Consider the following 18234-nt stretch of genomic DNA (forward strand, 5'->3'; position numbering starts at 1 on the left):
GGTTAATTAGAATGAATAGCAAAACCCAAGAACCTGCTGTCCAACACTAAATAATGTCACCTCCTGTCACTTCTCAAAATGAGGCATGTGTAAGGGGCAGAAATTTTAGGGCTCACATGTGCTTGCATGAAAACATAGGTGGCAACTCCTTTCACAGAAGTGAACTCTGAGGGAGCTCAGCCTTTTGATATGCCCACCCTCCCTCCTAGGCCAGAGTGGGGTATGAATTTAGGTTCTGAGCATTCATGACTTTGTTGTGTGCTTTCAGTCCAGGACGGACAGAAATTCAGAGGCAGGGTGCCCTTCTGGGAAGCACTTGTTTGCCTAGACAGATCTTTTCCTCTTGAACTGCTCTGGGGACTCTGTTCATATGTCAGAGAGAGCTGATCAAAACAGTAAATGAGAACTCTGACAAGGATTTTCAAAATTGCATGCAGATGTCTCCATTTTAGAGAGTTTGTAACAAAAATCTTTTTTGGATTGCTGTAGCAACAGGGGACAGACAAAACAACACATTGCAAGAAGCCATCCCATGGGGACTGACAGCAATTTGGGGGAGTGGATCTGGGGGATGGCAGAGTCTGGGCCAACTTGTGCTGAGGCTGGGAATCCCGCCATGGAACAAGGAGCTGTGCTCTACTGGAAACCACCAGTCTCTGGGGTGCGTTCCCCTCAGTCTGAGCTCTGATCTGAGAACGTGAAAATGGGAAAGGCAGGGGGCCAGAAGCAAGGCCTGAGCTGGAAATACTGTCTTTTGGGTTGTCTCCATTTGCCCAAACCAGTCTTCTGATTGCAGACCAGTAGAATACAACAATTCACATGTTCACAGCACTTTACCATTTGCAAAATGTTTTCCGCATTTATCATCGGAGTTGCTCATTTCACCACCTCAGTTTAGTGAATGGATAACCAGGGCTCAGGGACAGATCTAGAGTTGAGATTTTGATTTAGGCTCTTCCGGTTCTAAAGCCCTTGACAGAAACCAAGCCACAAGAACCAGGGAGCCCTTCAGCCATTTCCTTTTTCCCCTGAAATTTTATTTTGCCTGTTAGACCTCAATCTCCCACTCAGTGGCAAACTGATGCTAGTATAGGAGGCTCTAGCCTTTATTTCTGAGTTATAAAGTGGGGAAAATGAGAGACTCAAAAGCTCAGGGTCAAGCAGGTAGCCAGAGGTTGGAGTCAATTTTTAAAATCTAGTTATCTCAGTATCTAAAGTGTCTTTATGGATCTTCTCTTTTCATTCCCTAGCGAAGTGTGATTCATAAGCCGTATTCCCAAACAAGCAGAGTCCTGGTCAGAGCTCGAACATTTGCTGATTTTAAATAAAGCTAAACTGTTTAAATTAATTATCTGACTAGAGTCAATTGTACCATCACAATTATGTTTTTGACATCATGACATTAACCAATGTGTTTCACTACATGACTTTACATCATGGTCCCCTAAGTTAATAGTCATCCTATTTATACAAAACAGGGGGTTAAATGAAGAGACTGCTTTGAAGACAGAAGTGGCCAGTCCAAAGGATCTGAAAAATGTGTTTTAATGATCAAATAAACCACACACAGTCTGTCCTCTGGGGTAATTGCAAAGTATATTGCCATAATGAAGGCTTTCCTCAGTTAAAAAGCAGCAGCAAAAGTGGTTAGATTTGGTTTAGCCTAGTGTTTCCCAAATGTAGTTAGTATCAAGAGGCCCCAGTGTAGATAGAAAATCTATAGACCTCATAAATATTTTCGGACCTGTCTTTAGCCAGCCACCAAAGTCTAGGAACATTAAGGCTATGACTGGGAGAGAAGGGTGACAGTTACCCATTACTCTCAGGCAAGTCAAATAGTATTCCCATTAGAAACTGCAGATTTTAAAATTGCAAGTGATTCATGCCAGCACCTCGCTACACCTCTGAAGGGAGGGATCAAACTGGTTAGAGTTTCTGATGCTTAAGCATTTGAGTCATAAGGACTGGATGTTGGTGTAGGATCTTGTGTCTTTCTGCCCTGCACCTTATTGTCCTGTGTCTTTCTCTGCATGTTCCTGCCAGCTGGACATGATTAAATCTCAGCCGTTGATACGCAGTGAGTTAAACAATTATTGCTACATGACTATTCTGAGAACTTGATGGGTGGGATTAGGGGGGCAACTTGGTGTGGTGTGGAAAGTGTGTGTAGTCCAGCACAAGACTGGGTTGACAGAGACGTTTACGGATTTCAAAATGCCAGATGGACTCGCAGATGCAGGGTTTAGACTTTGAGGTTGGGACTGCTGGATGTGACACCTCCCAGGATTCCAGGACAAATGAGGATGACTATCCTTTATTTTACATCAAGCTATACAGTGCTCACTTGTAACATCCAGTGTGGAGCCAGGGACAGGAGAGATGTCCTAACTCAAGGTCAAATTGAAATCAAAGTCGACTTTCAAGCTGGAATGGAAGAGAACTGGAACTGGGCTTAGAAGATGTGGGTTCTACTTTTTCACTAGCTTGTCTATGACTTGGCCAATGACAGATTCAACTTTAGGATGCATTTATAGAATGCTTATTGGTGCCTAAGACTGTAGAAGTCATCAAGATGAGGAAAACATAGTTCTCAGATTCTGGGTGATCACAGTTTAAGAGGAGGGAAAATAAAAGATATGATTATTATCTGAAGAAAAATAGAGTATAGGAGAGAAAATAGTGTGCAGACTGATTTGATTAAAATCATGAGTCCTGAGCAAATGACACAAGCTAACTGTGTACCCTCAATTCAAAATTCTTAAATAACAGAATGAGTGGCTTTGATTTTTATTTCAGCTTTATTAAGGTTCGCCCATCATTACTAACCAGTTACTTTTTATAATTTTATGAGGTGTGTGGTATCATGTTCATGGTAAAGAGTGAGGGTCAGAGAGCTGTATCCAGGATCTAAGAGCTGGGGGTGGTGAAGCCAGGGCAAGAGCCCAAGCCTTCAGTCTCTGGGTGTCTAGTCTCTTCAAACAGCAAGTAGCCATCACAAGTTTTGGTTTCAACCATCTAACTACACCCCCAATGTAAACAAGATTCTGTAAAGCAGCAATGGAACCCCACAGAGAGATCCTGGAAAAGGATGCCCAGTGTTTCTCTGTATACACAACATTGTTTCTGTAGAGATAGTAAATGTAAAATAAAAAAATTCAGCCTCCAGCAAGTCCTTCCATAAGACCACTTGAATTTTAGGATGGCTCTGCTATTCTGATATTTATAGAAAGTTGTATGAAGTTTCTGGGAGAAAATGCTCCTACTCTTGCTCAGTGACCACCTCTTAATATTTTTAATTTTAAGAAAACATACAAGAAAGCTCTGAGCATCAGGATGATGAAATATAAGGTGACTAAAGATGATTTTGCATTTTTGGTGCTCTTTAAATCAGGTGCATAACTCTCTCTCTGAGATCATTCCTTGGCAAGGCTTTGCCTCTCATAGAACAAATACCACTATAAAGTAACACTGCTTCTCCTCTGGAAAGTGAACAGAAGCCATCCCAAACCAGCCATCCTGGAATACTTTCTTGGAGAACACCTAATCCCTAGGGTAGGTCAGATTTGGTATATATTCCATTAATTGTTTTCATCTGCTCCTAGGAGTGCTAGGCTAGAGCTCTAGGATACTCCATGAGTACATTTTAATCACTATCGAATTTTCCAGAGGCTTCTAGAAGCTCGCGGTACCTCGACTGGGACACAGACATTCTGTATACTGCAGAGCAGTGTGTCAAGGAGTTAGGGTGTGACCCACAGAAATTCCAGGAAAGCAAATCTTTAACAGAGGCACTGCCTGCTTTCAGAGCTGTAGAATCATTGATTTGGCCAAATTCTAGCTCAAGGGAAAAGCAAAATAATGTAGGAATCACATTTTAGAGGAATAGGAGGTAGGGAAATCGAAGGTATCAAATGAATTCAGAGTTTTTGAACACTTTCACTCATTCTATTCATAATTATTGATTATCTACTATAGAGATCTATAGTTGGGTAGATACATAACTGGGTCCTGGAAATAGTAGAAAAGTCAGGTGGATCCTTGCTTTGGAATTTTCAATCTAGTGGCCCATCCCAGCCTATGAATCTCTTCAACAGTATTTCTGATATGGGGACATTCTACATGTTTGGCTATTTCTGGAAACTAAGGTCCAGCACTTACCATAATTTCAGACACACAGTTGACCCTCAATAACTAGTTTCTGATTTAGATTCAACTCTCATTGATTGAAATCTACTAGGCAATTTTTCTTTATTATTTTTATTTTCAGGCGAGGAAACCCTTGGTTGACCTCACAGATTGCAAGGAGCTTGTCAGCTTATACTCCCTTATTTTTATTTTTTACGCCTACAGCACCTGATCTTCCTAGATGGTCTTCCATCCAAGTACTAACCAGGCCAGACTCTGCTTAGCTTCCAAGATCAGACTCTACTAGGTAATTAATCTTTTATGCTTTCAAAAGATGCTACCCAGCCTGAGGCAAGTGAAATAAAGGTAAACTTCTGCAATGGTCACTTGAGAAACTTCCAGAGAGGTCAAAATACACAATTTTTAAAAGGACAAAATTTGTATTGTTCACATCTTCTGGCATCACCAAGCTGCGCCACAAATGTAGGCCACCCTCCCCATCACTGCCGCTAAACTGAGGAGTGGGGAGTGGTAGACAGCTAAGCAAAAGCACCTCAATACTTTCTCACTAAAATGTAGCAGCCTGTTTCTTCATTATGCTGTCCCCCTATTACTGTAAGATTTTTATTAGATTCTAGAGTTCTGTAAAAGTTGATTCTGTCAGTTTGAGCCCCTTGTGGTTACTTCAGTGGAAAGATCGATTCTAGGAACTCCCTCTCCTGCCATTTTCCATGATGTCCTCAAACGCAATACACCTGTTGATTCACAAATTTCCCTCCTAGGACTCTATCCCTCCGATATACTCGTGCGCATGGCAAAGTGACATTTGCCCATGCTTATTCATTTTGGCATCGCTTGTAACCACAAACGCCTAAAAAGAACTCCAAATCCACTGGTTAAACCATGTATGGCATATCTGTAAGGGGGAGTGCTCTGTATGTATAAAATACAATCAAGATTTATATACACTCACAGAGAAAAATCTCCAAGATGTGTTAACTGATAAAAAGCAAGTGACAGAACTGTGTGTATAGCATTCTATTTTGTGTATAAATTAGGAGCCATAGATGAGAAGTGTGTGGCATGTTTTCTTGTATGTGCAGGACACTTAAGAAATTAATGACAACGTTTATCTATGGAGGGCACAGTGGGGTGGGAACTGTGTCGACGGGATAGAAATAGTATGAAAAGGTATACTTTACATCGTACACCTTCTTAAATTTCTAAATGCACACAACCATAACAGTGTACTAATCATTCAAAAGCCAAGTTAAAAATTCAGTGGTTTATCATTACCCTTAGACTAAAACCCTGACTAGCATTCATCATCTTCAAGGCTATACTTGACCTCACCTCTGCTCCATTGCTTCGTCTTTCCCCTACTGCCTCCCGATGTAGCCCGCTCCAAACACACCAGCCAGATGGTGTTTTTTCCCCTAGATCCTAGAACTTTCCAAGTTTTTTCTCCCTCAGGGCTTTTGTACAAAATGTTTTCCTCTTGCAGGCACGTTGACTGCTCTGAGATTCACATGGAGAGTTTTTTCCCATCCTACTTCTCAAGGAGACTTTCCATCAACACTTCTGTCTAGGGAGAGTTCCTTCATCCTCAATATTATCTCTTAGCACTCTGCTTTTATTTTTCCTTCCTAGTAATTACTGTACTAGGAGATTATTATTTGTTTACTTACCTTTATTTGTCTGTTACCCCTACTAAACTGTAAGAACCGAATCTGTCTTATTCACTGTTGGATCCTCAGCAGTGCCTAGACCAGGGCTTGATCCACTAACAGATCCTGAGTTGAGTGAACAAAGGTGTTAATGAAGGGCCATATTAAATCCTCACCTGTGATGGCATAACTTTTTAAAGATCATTTACTTTGCCTCTTGGTGTAGATTCTTAGTTGTTTCATTTATAAAACAGGGCTGCTGAATCTATTGGTCTCTAAGGTCCCCAGAGAGGTTGTTCACAATGGTCCTGAGCCTTCACCTTTAAACTAGCACACATGTGAACTTGACCGTGCTCTTTTCCCTAGTAAGATAGTGAGCTCCTGTTGCTAGTGAAATTGGCTCTGCTGCTGGTATCAAACAGGTGAGAAGCCAGTTGTCTCGATTAAGGGTCTCTTTTGCCACAGAACTTAGCATGTAGCACTGCCACATGGCATCTCCCTTGTCTAATTTATCTGCAGTAGGAAACCACATTTACGTTTTTTCTCTACTTACCCTCTTATTCACAGGGTCCAAACAGTACTGGCTTTCAAGACCCAAATTAAAAATCTGGGCCACACCATAAACCTCTGGAGTCATTTGGCTCTGAACAGGGGTATAAGCATTGTCCAACAAACTGCTCAACCTAATGAATCTAAGAAAAGGCTAAATAAAAAAAATAAATATGAAAACAGCTTAAAGTTAATACTTTTGTTTCCAAAATGCAGAGAGAAGAGACAGGCCACATAATTGTGTGTGGGTCAAGGGGTGGGGTAGGGGGTTCAGGATTCAGTTTCCTGGCAACCAAGAACAGGGGAGAGACCAGCCAAGCATCTTCTCATGACGTCCCCCAGAGGGCTAACGCTCAGGGCCCCCCTAGCCGAGGGAGACTTTGGGCACAGCAGTATGCTGGCTGGCATGGAGGGGAGGGGTACCACAAGACAGTGTGGGGCACATTGTCTTCCTTTACAGTTCAGGAGGACCCATCCCACTTCCTCCTGCCTCTGGAGCTCCTTTCAGAGTAGCCACTGAGGCGTGCTGTTCAGGCACTAGTGACAACCACATCTAGCAGATGTCTTTTTGACAAGGTAGGACAAAACCAGTTATCAAGGGGGTGGAAACCACCAGAAAATAGAATGAACCAGGCTTCTGGACTTTGCCCAAGAGGTGGGCCTGCTTGAGACTAGCAGATATCTATTTCCGACCTTGACTGGCAACTTCTTTGTCTGAGAGTATTCACTTGGAAAGCCGCTCGATTCTCTGTCTCCCTTTTGTCCTCTGCAATGAGCTACAAATTCAAGGGCTTTGGAAAAAGTAAAGGGCCTTGAGAAAAGCCATCATCAATATTGGATTTTATTAAATGGCAGGAGCATAGGTTTTCAGATCTGACAGATACACATTTCAGAGCAATGTTATTTCAAGCAATAGGTTAATTTCTTTGTGACAATTTCCACCCTAGTAGAGGAAGCAATATCTTTCTCATATATTATCATGAAAGTTAAATTAGATCATGCTTACAAAAACCTGATTCCATGCTTTACCCAGTAATTAGCTAATTTATCCTTTCTATAACATACATATTTTCATTAACCTGATTCCATGCTTTACCCAGTAATTAGCTAATTTATCCTTTCTATAACATACATATTTTCATTATTTACAGTGAATATTTTGAAATATTTCTTCTGTAGATAATTGACACATATTTTCTCCACCTCACCTCCAAAACAGTAGAGAGATATTCACAGAGAATTCTAAAACTGAAATTGCTGGCCCTAGTTCAAATTTCTATCTCCAAAATTTGACACCTCTTTCACATTTTCCAATTCAAAGTAGCATTTTAAATATACTTGGGCCATGTAAGCTTCAGTCGTGTTTCCGCTATTTTGAATTTTCGCATTCTTAACCTTATGGCCATTCGTACCATCCTATGACACATTGTGAATGCTATGTCTCAGTGCACAGTTGTGTAAGAGACCAATCTCCAGTTTATGGTGGAAACTAACCCAGCAACGATTAGAGTGTAATCACATTTCACCCAAATACCCTACATACAAAAGGCAGATGGATCGATAAAATCAGTAAATAAAAAGGAAATAAATAGCATTCCATACAACATGTGCAGAAGTCTATAAGGATGGAAACTATTGACCCAGGCAACCTGGTTCGGACTGATTCCACGTCTTGTCCTTATAGGCCAACATCACTGCTAAGGCATTCATATCCATCCACTTTTTTAAACATACAAAATTATATACATATATATAATAACATGACATATCTATGTACAACATGGCCAGGACAGTTAAGGAAACCATACAAGGATGTTCGGCATTTTCCTTCCCCACATGGACTTGACGAAAGAAGACAGCATGAGGAAATGGAGCAGGAAACACAAACGTTATATACAATTACAAGTGACAGTCAAGGATTTTGGGGTCCGGGAACCCAAGGACCCTGCTCTCTCCGTCCCTTCCTCACCAACTTTTGCCTATCACTCTGAATGACAGCCTGAATCTGACATTCTCACCCTCCAAGTGACATTGTGAGTCTCGACGCATAGAACAATGATGAAATGATTTAAGACCAGTATCATAGGTGGGAGGGGTAGATGTGCTGAGGACCGGTGGTTCACACTCTGGGAAAAGTAGAGAAAAGGCTGTCTTGGGGAGTCAAGGGTATTGAGAAAGTCTCAAGGGTACAGTTCCCAGGATTTGGCGGCAGGGTTACAACAGATGTGAAGTGTCATCATAGTTTCTTTGCTAAAGAAACTGCACCCAAAGAGTTCACTCCCCTTGACAGGTTTCCAGTTGCTGCCTTAAGCACAAGTGGGCATGGGGAAAGGGTCTCCATCACTTCTAGTTTATGGTGCACTATGGGCAGACTGGTATTGGTGCCTGCCTAGACCTATGCTGGCCGGTGAACCAAACCACCACCAGATACACACATGCAAACTGCAGTGAGCATTCCAGATGCCATCTAACCTCCTGCAACCACATGCTCCAGTACCTGCTCATCCTCCCCATCACAGGGAGAATGTCCTCCTATCTATACACAGTCATAACTGCTGGTATGCAAAGGAAAAGTCTCAGATACGCTTTTACTTTGGAGTCAGTTGTAAAGAAATAAAGATAAACACTTACTGGGTAATGCAGAGGTGACATGACTTGAGTTAGGTGATTCATTAGTAGAAGGACCACAGAACACTGGTGTCAGGTTGTATTGGATTCAGAAGACAATCCCAGGTGTCTTCATCTGTAAATGAGTCAAATGATTATTTTCACTGGTGAAGAAAGGGAAAGTAGAGAAAGGGAATTGGGGAGAAGATAGCAAAACAGCAAAAGAGGAGAGCACAGAGATTATGTATTATCAAGCTAATAGGCAGGAAGGTACAGTCAGACATACTGGGTTTGACTTTGAAGTCTGGATTCTACCACTTATGTGGTTTCCACCTTCAGGAAAGTCATGAGTCATCCTTTATTCTCGGGATTCATCAATCAAATGATTTAGTCATGATCCAATGAGAAATTATAAGTAGGTCAGGACCTAGCATACAACAGATTCTGCTCTTAACATCCTTTTATTTATTTTTTTTCCATTGAATGCTTTCAACCATCCTATGAGGTTAATTTGTTCTTTATCCTCTAGATGAACAAACTAAAGTTCAGAGAAGATATATTATTTGATAAAGTTTACCCGCCAAGTTCCATATGGAGTTTGAACCCTGTTTTTTCTTACTTCAAAGCCCTATTTCCTTTGTTATTAACATCTCACTTTGGGACTCACATAACTGGATTGGAAAGCAGTGGACCCTTTGGAGACTAGATTGAATTTACATTTTATGTAAAATTATGCTACTCAGTACAAGGAAGGCGGAATCAGAGCTGACTTTCTATTCCAGAATTTAAAATAAGACAGGCACAGTGCCCAGGGCCAGAGGATGCTTGGGACAGACAGATACATGACCAGATGTTTGCTTTCTGAAGGGGGCATGCCTCCCACCCCCACAGGGGCTACTTGGCCCATAGCCCTCTGATTTGCTGTCTCCTGGGCCTCCTGTCTCACATTTACAGGAGAGCAAATCTCTGCCAGATCCCACTCCAGAGTCTGAGCGCCTCAGCCAGAGTGAGATCATCTTTTCAGGTCTGGCCTTTATTAATAATGCTGGATAACATCCTGAGTGGATGAACAGGTAAATGAACAACTGAATGACTCCATGGGAATTCATGAAGAGAGTCTATGTCGACAAGCCATTTAAGTACTTAAAAGATTTATTAGTGAGCCAAGAAGATCAAAGTCACCTGCCTAAAGGCTCGGTGCCAGGGTGATTCAGTAGCTGGTGCTTGGGCTATCTCACTGACCAGTGAGTTCCTCTATTTATTTCTGCATTTGCACCTCATTGGGGAGACTATTATGGGGCTAAAGTCTCTCTATAAACTACCTTCTGGGAATGCATATTATTAACTGCTATAGAGAGACTAATGAAAATAAAAATGGATTTGAAATTAGAGGATACTCAAGTCTATACTTCTTGGCCATGTAATGAAAAAATAACATAACTTTTTTAAAGCCTCAGTTACTTCATGCTATACATAAATATAATAAAAAAGATTACCTACTTTGCAGTGCTTTCTAAGAATCATATAAGGTGAGGATGAGAAAATTCTTTGTAAATGGAAACAAGTTTCAAAATTGTCAATTAAGTTTTTGAGTCACTTAACACTTTGACTAATAGCTATATCTTAATTTACTTAGTCATTTGCTCCATTATTTAGTCTACACATATTATGATGAAAAACTGCTATGAGTTTGGGATTAAGCCTGAGAAGAACATCAAAATCATCCCTGAAAACATGACAATTATTTTACCACTTTGGATTGTGAGATCCAAAGGGGACAGGAAAATCATCTGCTTTATTCTTGTGTTCTCACTCTTTGTCCTCGTTCTAACCTTAGCACTCAGCAAACATGCCTGTCACATAACAGGTGTTCAGAATATATCAAATCAGTGAATGTGTTGAAGGTGGAATATCAAATACCTCTACTGGTCATCTACAAACTATAACCCACATAATTGCCAGTCTGATGTTTTTAAATGCGACCTAGACACATCTATTCCTTGATTAATAATACTCTCCAAAGACTTTCCATGCTTTGAGGATATAGTCTAGATGTCTTAACATGGTGTCAAGCTCCTACTTCTCCACCCAAATATACCTTCTCCTGCCCAATGTAGACATTTCTGCACAAACTATTCTTAAACAACAGGGCATTGGCCCATCCTCAATCTTTTCTCTCTCTCTCTCTCTCTCTCTCTCTCTCTCTCTCTCTCTCTCTCTCTCTCTCTCTCTCTCTCTCTCACACACACACACACACACACACACACACACACACACACATACAGACTTATTATAAGGAATTGAGTCACACAATTATGGAAGCTAAGAAATCTCAAGATCTGAAGTTAGCCAGCTGGAGACCTGGGTGGTGGGGGAGGGGGGCAGTCATAGTGTAATTCTGGTCTGAGTTTGAAGATTTGGGAACTAGGAGAGCAAATAGCATAATTTCCAGTCCAAAAGTCAGCATGCTTGAAATCCAAGAAGAGTTGTTTTTCAAGCTGGTAAAAATGATGCTCCTGCTCAAAGCAGTTAGAAGGGAGTTCCCTCTTAGCTTGTTTGTTCCATGAAGGCTTCAACTTATTGGTTGAGGCCCACCCACATTAGGGAGGGCAATCTGCTTTAATAATTGAAATGTTAGTCTCATCCAGACACATCCCCACAGATTCACCAAAAATAATGTCTGACCAAATATCTAGGCTTCCCATGACCCAATCAAATTGACACATAGAATTAACCATGAGACTATATTTTTGAAAACAAACTTGTTTTGTGTCAGAATTTTTACTGACTTCTAGAATCTTTTTGTTTTGGCCTCCATTTTTGCCTAAGAAGAGCTACATGATAGGAGACATAAGTGGAAACTTTGTTTTGTGGGACAGCAAGAGCTATGATTTTGACAAAATGAAGAGAGACTGACTTCACAAAATAAAAGATCTAAATGCAGTAATTTCTCAGCAAATCTGACAGAGCCACTTATTCATCACTGATGGTGTTTATGCAGATCTTGATCCACCATTGGAAGGCATACTTTAGAGTGTCTCTCAACCTCAAATCTTTTAATCCAAAACCTTGTCGAATCTCCAAGATATAGGGTGGGCCTTAGTTATATTCCAGGGAACATGTCTGCTTTGCTGTCATGACAGCATACCCTTATAGGACTTGCTACATAATAAATGTTTACTTAATGAAAGGATGTGTCAATAAATGATTAATGGGTTAACTAGAAGATGTTGTAGAGTATTGTTTTTCTCTGTTGCCTCAATATTTAGATTAGTGCAAGTATTTCATTTAAGGGATTAATACTACCTGACACTAGTGTGTCACACAGCCAGAAAGTAGAGAAGTCAGGACTCAAATTTGAGTCTTCTGCCTAACACAAAAACACTAATAAATGCAGGCATGTGTGCAATTTAAGAAATATCTGCAATATAACAATTTAATTTCAGTATACCGAGTGTTAAGAACTGTGAATCATGAAGAATCTAAGGAATACCAAGGGAAGGATGTAGAATATGGAATTTTATGTACGCTTCAAGTAAAAAAAACAAGATAAACTCATTTGTAACTAGATAACAAATCTATTCCAATTAATAATTGGTTTATGTCAAATTCCAATCAATAATTTCAAAATGCCCAACGATATACTAAAGCCTTACAAAGTAATAATGAGTCGACTGCTCATTGTAACAGTCTCTTGCATCTTAAAAGGTTAGCCATAGGAAAATTTGCTAAGAGAGTAGACCTTAAGCATTCTTACCATGTTTTAAAAAATAAAGTAACTTTGTGAGGAAATGAATGTGTTCATTAGATTGTGGTATCATTGCACAAAGTATATGTATGTCAAATCATCACATTTTACACTTTCACTATATGCAATTTTATTTTTCAATTACACCTCGGTAAAGCTGGGAAAAATAAGTTAACCATAGGTAGAGCTTTGGAACAAAAGGGAAAGAAGAAAGTGGTATTTTTTCTGATAGTCACATCTTCCAATTTCATCTGATTAATAAAAATAATAATAAATTGGGTAGCTCAGGAGAAAAAGGGGAACGCTGTTTTAACTTAATATTTGCAAATTGCTACAGCATTTACAAAATCTTTCCGTAAGTGTTACCTTACTTGTCATAAGAACACTCTCAGGTGATTTATTTCCTCTCTACTAGTGGGGAAGCTGAGCTAACTGAGCATTAAGTGGTTGAGCTAAGATTTGAATTGGAGGCTACTGACTCTTGCTCCAGAGCTCTTTTCTTCCACGCGGTAAAGGACATCTGGGGATAAGCAAGAGGAAATGCTTCTTTATTCACCCTGAAACCTATTTTTAAATTAGCTTTATTAAGGTATAATTGATATATCAAAAAAGGCACGTATTTATTGTGTTCATCTTGATGCATTTGGACATGTACATACACCCATCGTACCACCACCACAGCCAAGGTGCTAAACATATCTATCCTCCTTGTGTTCGTGTGTGTGTGTGTGTGTGTGTGTGTGTGTGTGTGTACGCGCATATGTGTGTGATTTTTGGTAAGAACATGGGGACATCTATCGTCTTAATGTATTGTAAACACAATACAATATTGTTAACTATAGATACTATGTTGTACAACGGGTCTCTAGAACTTAATCGTCTTGCATAACATCATCTTTATACCCATAGAAAAAGCCTATCTTCAATTAGAGAAAGGCCAACTGTTTCTGAAATAAACCCTGACATTCTAGAATGGAAGTAAACGAGTGTTTTCTTCATTTATCCAACAAAATGTCACACCCTCACCACACTATGTATTTTATCTTCTCCTAGTTAAAATTAATTAATCATTTCAACACACATTGGAAGTCTACTGTGTGGTCATCTCTGTGTGTGGAAAATGCATTTATCACAGTTTACCTGACTAGCCCTTAGTTAAGTACCACATCCAGTGCTCTCCAGAGCTCAGTTGGGCACATGCTGAGTGTTTTGAGAGGAATCAAGTGGAGACCTTGATGGGTCTTACGTTGCACTCCAACACACGGTAGATGCTTAAAAGTAATTGGAGTGCAACGTAAGAACCATCATGATGGAGGCAGGATTGGTGTTAGTATGACAACTCTACTCATGGAGATTAGGAGAAGATTCTCAGGAGGAGTGATCTGGAGGACCATTCCAAGAAGTGGCGGGATGACTCAGAGGTAAAGGGGAATTCTTTGAAGATGGAACAATTTGGAAAAAGACATGGCACATCATAGGATATCTGGGGAACTCCAAGCAGAACAATAGAGGAAGACAAGGGAAAGGCAAGGCGTTCGAGGCAAGAAGATGAAGAAAGCAGCCGTGACTACATACAGCATATATATATGAGAGATTTCTGTGAGCATTTTCCCAGAACCTCTGAACCATTCCATTGGGAAAATAGTTTCTTTTAGTGTAAGGGAACTAATTTAAGTGGTTATCAGTGCTCTAATGGGTGTTGGTGATCTTATGGTTGAGGAATGAAGAGATGTTAACATTCTTTCCACCTAGCTTTGTTGGAACATCATGTTGCCACATTCAGAAACGAGAAAGAAAAAAACTTCACATTTTATGACAATCCCCCGAGAGCAATTAGTCTGACCCTTATATCTTCAGCTTTGCACTTACTTGTGATACTTTTTCTCAGATGGAAGAGAAGAAGAGACCATAGCAAACTGTTCTTGGGGAATAGAGACATTGTTTTAGAGCATCGACATATTAATAGTTATATTTTAAATGGCTTCTCTCTACCAAATTGTAAAAGTGCTGTTTCTGGTTTTGTTTCATTTTTGTTTCTGTTTTTGTTTGTCCACAGGAGCAATATGGAAAATGAATCAAAGAGAAGAACAGGAAGATATGCCAGAAGAATAAAGAGAACCTCAAGAAGTGGGCGAAGGCGGTGATGTTCTTTGGCTAAAAGACCAGGGGAAGATGATGCAAGCTATCAGCAAGCTCATGCTTGGGAAATTAGCTCTTCCTTAAATCAAATTCCTGGAAATTATTTAATTTTTTGAAACAAGTTGCAAGATATTCAATCTTTCTGCCAGCAATTAAAAAAAAAGTATATTGAATTTTAGTGCTAGGAAGAACCTAAAAAGCCAGCCAGTTCAATCTCTCTCACTGGAAAGATAAGAATGAAACCGAAGAAGTGGTTTGCTCAAGGTCAAACAACCTGCCTTCTACAACCTTGACCTGGGCTCCTGAAAGGTTATAACTCAATGGAACTCTCTTGAAGTTAGTGCAATATCATAATTAATTTATTTATTCTCACAAAACATAAATTTTCTTTCTGTGATTAGGACAACAAAATTTTGAAAATGAAGTGGCACGGAAGAAAACAGAGGAGAGAGAGAAAGAAGGGGAAGTTGAGTCGAATTCAAACTTCTCACTTGGGTCAATTTAAAGTTGCTTAAGAGAATTTTTCAAAATAATAGTCACTAAGATCCATCCCCATTAAAAATTTAGAGACATTCCACGATTTGTTCATCTCGTAACAAACTTCATTTTAGCAAAGAGGGTGGTCTTGGATATTTCCTGCAACCTGAGATGAAGAATTTTGCTTGGGATAACTGGAATGTTTATAGGAACTTTGACTAACAATGAGGTGTTGGAATGTAGTCTAAACATGCAAACTAAATATCTTATGCTGGCTTAGAAGTTCAGTGATTTGGAGTCAGGAAGTTAGTGTTCTGGTTCCTGCCCTGACACTTACTCTAAAACCTTAGGCAAGTACCCCACACCTACATCTCCCTAGAGGTCAGGAATCCTACCCGTGAAATGATGGAGTCGGCCTTGGAGGAACTTAAAAACACCCTGCTGCTTTACACCATCACGCACGTGTCTAAAGCATTCTCTCTGCATGTGTCTAAAGCATTTTCTTCTGCTTGGAATATCACTCTTCTTTATGTGATCTTTCTGACTCTTCAGGCATTGCCTCCCTCAGGAGGACTTCTGTGTCACATCCTCGCTCCCTGTTCCAGACTGAATCAAGAGCTCCCCATTAGGTCCCAGCCCACCTTGTGCTTGTCATTACCTTTATCACAACACTATAAAATCGTCCGGAGAGTCAAAAAGCCGTTAAGACAATAAGTCACCCAATTAACTACCACTCAATTAAAAAGTGTTTTAAATTCATTTTTGTCATAGGATTTAAAAAGTATTATGTTGAAATTATCTCTGCACCCAGCTCAGTTCTCACTGTCTTCAAGGAAGTTTAGAAATGGAATGGAACTTTCTTGAAATTTATGAGATATGGTAATTAAGGAATATTTTCTCCAAACTATAAACTGCCTTTCAGTGATTAAAGCAACAAAAAATTAAGAATAAAGTAGTAGAGAAAAAAACGGAGGAGGAGAGAAAGGGAAGATATGAAGGATAATGTTAAATTCATTCTGAGATTATTAGCACCAAATTCTAAGCCCAATACGTAGACACTAAATATGTATTTCTGAAAGTGATCTGAACTGCGGTCCTAGTCAGGTTCTCTAAAATAAGGAGGTTATAATAAAGGTCTAGTTTCTTAAAAGTCCAAAAGGGCAGCTCTTCAAGGATTCCTTTTCAATAACTTAAATGGACAACTTTGCAACAGTTCCATGGCAAAGCCATGACATCACTGATGGGGCTTGCGACATTTATTTAAGTAATGTTTCGGTTGTGCTGTTCCCAAAGTGCAGCCAAAACAAGCTGTCTTATTCCCTGAGGCAAAGGCCAAAGCTCGGAAACACTGAGTGTACACACACATAAATTTTAAGAAGAATCATGTTTAAACCTTTAAAGAACTTACACGTATTTAGGTCTTCGAAGTTGTTTGGTTTTAAGGTAAACAGGATAGGACTCTCCAGAGAGAGGTGAACATTTAGGGAAGGAGATGTGCGTGTATGTATTTCAACAAAGGTGGTTGAATTTTTTTAAGTACCCAGAGAGTTACGAAAGGGAACTCAGATGTTCGTGGGTCTGCTCCTCTAGAGATGAGTTCTCACCAGTGAAGAGCACATTTTACCTCTCCACATAGTCACGTGATCCTACTGAGAGAAACTGCAATCCATTAGCATTGTGCTCACTCCTGTGCAGAAGAAGGGGCCCCGGACAAGCACGTAAGGGCTGGGATTGTCAGATGACCCACTGACTTCTGTGAAATCTTGCGCTGGTTGGTTTTCTGCTCTGGACCTGTTTCCCTATTTATTAATTTTTTATAATTCTATGATTCTATATTTATATTATGAACATTTACATTATAATTTATAATACTTATATTATAAATATTTTATATGTATACTATATATGTGTATATATATGTATAGAGAAAGAGAGAGGGAGAGAGGGAGAGGGGTCGAGAGAGAGAGAGAAACACACACATGCCTAGAAAAGGGACTGGCACATCAGAGGTGTTTAACAAATCTACGCTTTCCTTTCTTATATTTGACCATAATACATATAACACCTACCTAGAAGCTGAACCAGTTCACCTATCTGGTGAACTTCAGGCAGAACAATTCACCTATTGTTAGCCTGAAAACAAACAGACAGATACCTTTATATTATGGCCTCTGAATATCTCTGTGGCTCTATTACTTGAGACAACTTCTTTGTCTGCTTATTACAAGGCATTTGTGATTCCCTAAATACATCATGCACTGGCAGGGCTCATGCTTTTCTTTATCCTGTACCCTCTGCTGGAGTGCTTTTTCCTAACTTCTCTGCCTAAAGCATTGCCAGATAATATAGGATACCCAGTATAATATGAATTTCAGATAAACAAAAGAAAATACTTTAGTATAGATTTGTCCTAAATATTGCATAAGACATACTCTTATTTCTTTTTGCTAATTCTGGAGATGGTATCAGCATGGTTAGCACTCACTCGTCTTTCAAAACAGGTCAAATATTTTATCATCCGTGCTGCCTCCTTAATCCTGCCCTCTCTCCCTTTCCCATGGAGTTCGTAATTCTTTTTCCTGTGTTATCCACACCTCCATTATAGTGTTTACATGTTATATTAATACGTTATAACATCTGGGTCTATCTGTATCCTTATCTTCTTTTTCACTTTCCCACTTATCGCAAGAGACAAATACATCTCTCTACCTTTCACAGATCTAATCTCTCCACCTGTGCTCTGCATCCCGCCCTGCAATACCCGTTGTTTTAGTACCTGTGTCAGCCAGTCCCACATCTGTATTTCCAGCCTAGACTCTCCATTCGAGTTCCAGATCTGCACATAAGATGGTCTACTTGACACTTCTGCTTAGCTATATCACAAGCGTTGCAGGCTTAATATACCAAACGGGGATCTCTTCC

At 39.8% G+C, this 18234-nt stretch overlaps 1 long non-coding RNA gene across 1 annotated transcript; it reads left to right on the plus strand.

Annotated features, from left to right (window-relative positions):
• The first annotated feature begins 1921 nt into the window (after nucleotides 1–1921).
• Nucleotides 1922–16071, plus strand: LOC105292649. The gene is made up of 2 exons (XR_895927.2): nucleotides 1922–2077; nucleotides 14753–16071. It is a non-coding gene; the product is annotated as an uncharacterized LOC105292649 (long non-coding RNA).
• The last annotated feature ends 2163 nt before the right edge of the window (nucleotides 16072–18234 follow it).

Source organism: Pteropus vampyrus, unplaced genomic scaffold (genome assembly GCF_000151845.1).
Source record: "Pteropus vampyrus isolate Shadow unplaced genomic scaffold, Pvam_2.0 Scaffold61, whole genome shotgun sequence".
Lineage (NCBI taxonomy): Eukaryota > Metazoa > Chordata > Mammalia > Chiroptera > Pteropodidae > Pteropus > Pteropus vampyrus.